We start from the raw sequence: 5,144 nt of genomic DNA, 5'->3' as shown, positions 1-5,144 counted from the left end.
GCCGGGGCTTCCAGCGAGGAGGAGCCGCCGCAGTGGCTCCCCCCAGCCCGCGCCGGCCGCTCTTATAGCGGCGGGGTGGGGGGGGGAGCGGGCGGAATTCACACCTCTCGGCCCGGGATGCCCCCACCCCGGTTAACCCCTCGCCTCCCCCGGCGCCGGCCCGCGGCCGCCAGCCGGTTTCCTGCGGCGAGGCCGGGGGGGCACAGGCGGGGGGAGCCCGCACGCATGCGTCCCCGCCGCCGCCCGCCCGGCACACGCAGCGCCGGGCTCCCCCCGCCCCCCGGGCACCCCCCGGAGAGCTGCTGCGCTGCCCCGCCCGGGCTGGGGGGGGGGGGGACGCGGTACCTGCTGCCCCCAGCCCTCCCACCCGCCCCCCGCGTCGCCGGCACGGAGCGAGGTGGCCGAAACACCCCCGGTACCTCCGCGGGCACCGCGCGGCCGCATCCTGCCGCTGGAAGGGCCGGCAGGGCTGGCTGGACACGGTCTGCCGGGTGTTTAATCGCGCTCTCTGCTGAAAAATACACCGAAGCCCCGCGATGCCGTGCTGTGGGTGTCATTTGCTAGGGCGCGGCGTCAGTCGTGCTGCTTGAAACGGTTTTTTACCCCGCGGGAGAGCGGTGCCGGTCGGAAAATGGGCTTGGTGCACGTGAAGAGCCATTTTGGATGAGAACGGTCCCCCTGGCTCAGTGACAGTCCTGCAGGTTCTGCGTCTGATCTCTGTGCGTGTGTCAGCCTGCGGCGTAACGACGGACACGGTCACACAGTGTGTGTAACCTATATACAATATATGTGGTCAGTTCTTTGCAGGCTTTACGTGTAAAACGTGGTTGATGAGACACCTCACCTACGTGGTGACACACATTGGGTGCATTCTGTAGCACATCCCCCCTGCGCACGCGGTGGTCGCATCCCAGCAGCTTTGAGCAGCCCGCCTGAGCGATTTCTTTCGTCGCACTGGAGGTGCTTCAGCTCAAGCCTTTGCTCCTTCCCCTCTAGATCTGCCCCGCACGGGGCAAAACCAGTGCTCCCAGTGGGGCACCGCACGCCAGCGCTGGCTCTGCACCCAAGGCGATCACTGCAGTTTGTTGTGGTTATCGCCATCGGCTGCTCCTGGTCCTTGGTGGCGACGTTCAGCCCCGTCACCATTTGCCACGGGCCAGGAGCTCCCTCCCGTCTGCAGGGCCTCGGTGTGTGCTCTGACCGTGCCGCGGGGCACGGGTCCCTGCACAGCGCCCAGCACCCTGCGGGAATCGCTGCGGGTCCATGGTGGTGTTAATTTGGACCCAGTCCTCCCAGGGATGGCTCTGTGAGGCTGAGCAGAGAATCCGTCCCAAAAAATTTACATGGGAAATGAAGTCTCCTTTTCTGTTTGGCTAAACGTCTGCCAGCCTGTTTTAATTTACCCAGCTAGGTTGATTTTCAACTTTCAATTTTCCATTGGTTGGCTGTGACCAGGACACTGGGAAAATTTAGCACTTGAGTTCACCCAACTTCTGCATTTCAAAATATCCCAGCCCGAGACACGCAGGAGAAAACCCTTTCCGTTTTGGAACAACCGGGAGGGAAAAGTCTGAACACGAGAGGTTTTAAAAGCATCAAAATATTTCACATTGAAAACGCCAGAGCAGCCTGGGTCCATGCGAGCCCCAGCGTCCCCCCAGCGCTCCTGCCAGCCCTGGGGTTTGGCAGGAGGTTGCAACCCAGGGGACCCCATCCCTGGGTGACCCCGCATCCTGTCCTGCCGCAGGGATGCCCCGGCGAGCACCGGGGCGGGGGGGGGGGGGAGGAAAACGGGGAGGGGGGGAAGGCAAGAGCCGGTGGAGCCGGCAGCAGGCGAGATGCATTCAGTCTCTGTGCTTCACCAAAAGTTCATCAGAGCCAAAGGATTTTTTTGATTTTTTTTTTTATTTTTTATGAAACAGTTGAGATGACTCAGCAGTTTCTGACGCAATCCCCGTTTCATCGGAAAATTCCTAACCAGCTTCTAGTGGCAACTGATTGCTCCCATAAATCACGCAGTGTTATCCCTGGCCGCAGCAGCGCGGCTTACGCAGCCCCGGCCCGTCCGCGTGAAATCAGCAGGAGCGATGCCATCGCCTCGGTGGGAGCAAAACCAGGCCTGAAAACAAAACACACCGGAGAGCCGATCCAAAACACGAGCCTCTGTCCCGCTTCACATCGGCCAAACCCCACGGCTCCGACACGGGGCTGGACTGGCCCCTGCTCCCACCACCCCAAAATTCCCGGGGCCAGTGACGCCCCAAAACCCCGGGGCTGCGGGTGCTGCTGCCGCGGCTGCCGGCAGGTACAGCATTAATCACAGACGGCCAGGCTCAGACAACAGCGGTTTTTATCTCCCAGTTTTTGGCATAAGCGTTAGAAATTATTTGCAGATGTTATTTACTGCTTTTGGGCTTGGAGTAAATTGAGACAAGATGCACCTGCACGGACAGTGAGAGGTTTTCCCACCCAGGGACGGTCACTGAGGGCTCATATTGGACTTTCCCAGGGAAATTTAGGATTTGGGCGAGGGTCCCTGAGCCAGCCCTGCTCCCTGCATCCCGCACTTTGGCAAGGCAGCCTGCGGTCCCGGCGCTGCGCATTCACCTCCCGGCACCACGCAAGGTGGGCTCTCACCCCGACAGCCGCCCCAAGGGGATCGCGGCAGCCGTCCGGCAGGCAGCTGCCAGGCTTTCCATCCCAAACCGGTGCCGTGCATAACTCAGAGTGCAAAGCAAGGAGCGAGAGACACTCCAAAATAACCTCCTCCAGCCGGGAGAGAGTCGCCGGCGACTGGCTGCTGGTTTGGCAGGAGAAGTGCCTGCAGAGGAAAGGAGTTTCCTTGGCTGAAATGAGTTCAACAAAGTGCTGGGCTGGGCACTGTCGCCGCTCAGCGGGAGATGGGGCTGCTCTGCTGCGCGGAGGCACTCTGCGCTTTGCAGGATCAGGCCGTCTCTCACCTGGGGGGGGGGCGATCCCTTCGCCGGGGCAGCCTTTGCTGCGGTAGAGGGACCTCCATCCTTGCCCTGGAGCAGAGAGCGATGACAAGCTCCGATCCAGGCACAAGACGTTGACCGTCTTGCTGTGATCCCCATCGCGGGACACCTTCCCATCCGGACCCAAGCACCAGCCCTTGGACCCAGCACCAGGGAGCCCCAAACACGTTCCTAGAGCAGGATGTCCATAAGCAGGGTACCACAGGACCTGCTCGTGGTGAACCAGAGCCATGGCCCAGCCATGGGCTGTGGTGTTCCAGCATTGCTTTCCCAGCAAAATTAGCCCTTTTCCTGCACAGCCCTCGTGCCAGCGTGGCAGACGGGATGGCTTTGTCATAGCCAGCCTCACGGAAATGCCTGCTCAGGTCCAGGAGAGCCAGGCTGGAGGACGAGCAGGAGTGTGGTCTGGAGTCTGTTGGCCCAGGACCCCCCAGCAGCTTCGTCTTTGCTTGGGGGCGAGACAACTAACTGGTTTTCTTCTTTTTTAAGACTGTCTTACAGAAGTGAAACATTTGTTCAACACTTCTGCACAGTTACACGCATTATTTCCAGGCAAGCCTGGAGTGGTGTGGGCAGATCTAAGCCATCCGCAGAGCGGGTGTGGTCCCTGCATGGTGGGGACATTGCCAGGGGGATCAAAATATGGTGAAGCCCCCAAAAAAAGGCCCTGGCAGACAGCCCTACCTTCTTCTCAAGAGTTGTGGCTATGGCCTACCACTGGGCAACTAAAACAAGCAAGGGGAGACCAAAAAAAGTGTCATTTAGAGACAGTCCCAGTCCCTTGCAGAGTGACCTACGGCGCAGTGTTGGGCAAGGCACTTCATTTCTGCGTGCCTCCACGCAATGTGGATAGCAGTGATTTATGTCATGTTAGTGTGAGGGCTTCATCCATGGAGATTTGCAAAATGTTGAGTCAAACTGAACGAGCCAAAGCCACCGAGCTGCTCCCGCCATCAGATTCCTATTAAAGAATATCTCTGGGTGGTTTGAAAGCCACAAGCGACCACAGTGACCCCAGGTATGGTCATGGCTGTAGAATTTCAGTGGCTTTAAAAGCCTCTTATTTCTGTGCAGACTTTAGTTTTACCTGTCCCCAAAGAGCATACATCCCTGCAAGAACCTGGAGGAGCTTCCAGACGAGTCACGCTTGGTTCGAGATTTTAGCTATGCAAAGATTTAAAAAGCACAAAGCCTTTTCTTTTAATGGAATGAGTCTCGCATGGAAGTTGTGCAGTATTGCACGGAGGGACATCAGCTATGCAGCATTGCCAACCACAGGCATTCAGAAATCATGAGTCAGACTCCCCAAACCCCTAAGACTGGTTTTGTTCCCTTCTGGATTTTCAGCCTTGAAGCACCACAGCTTCAAGCTTTTCTCTTCAAAAAATGACATTTTTGACCATCGGGGTGAGAGCCGAGACCCTTACATCGTCACTGGGCTCCGGGAGTCGTGGCTGTAAAAAAACCAACATTAACCACCATGAAACGAGCAATAAACCCCTGCATTGCCCCCCTGAATTTGGCAGCAGGACGGCCACCCCAGGACACCCCGAAGGGTACGAGCAATGGAAACCTGGTGACAAGAAAAGAGGTGTCCTCACCATTAACGGTGACACGGTTGTAACGGGCCACAACAGGGTGGAGGAGAAGGGAAGAGTGAAAAAACCCCCAAGGAAAAAAGAAGCAGGGATACCTCCAAGGAATATGCGTAACAGGTTTATTCAACAGGGAGATGGGAAGGGGGAATTCTTTTAAGGGCAAGTGTTCAGCTAAAGCTGCCTAAAATGGGGCCAGGCCTTACGGAGAATGGATATTTTTAAGTGGCAATTTATTCCACTAATAAAAAAAAGAAGGATGCAGGTGCTTTGGCAGGGCTGCGGACGGGAGCGGGCGAGAGCTGGAGTTGATCAGCGCCGGGTCTGCAGCACCGGCCGCGCGAGGGGCTCAGGCACAGCTGGTGGCTCCGCGTTTATTGGGCTTCTGTTCCCTCCCGCCAGGGCCCACGTACGGATTTCAGCTCTCCAGAAGGCACTACCTGCACCGGCGTCCGATCACGGGCTGCGGTAGGTGATGAGAGGTATTTTATCCAGATGCTGCAGTCGTCCGTCCTCCAGCCGGGCAGGGAAGGGCTCCTGCCCGTGGGCTGCT

The sequence above is a fragment of the Balearica regulorum genome, chromosome 20 (assembly GCF_011004875.1).
Source record: "Balearica regulorum gibbericeps isolate bBalReg1 chromosome 20, bBalReg1.pri, whole genome shotgun sequence".
Taxonomy (NCBI): domain Eukaryota; kingdom Metazoa; phylum Chordata; class Aves; order Gruiformes; family Gruidae; genus Balearica; species Balearica regulorum.
Note: the sequence above shows the minus strand (reverse complement) of the source record.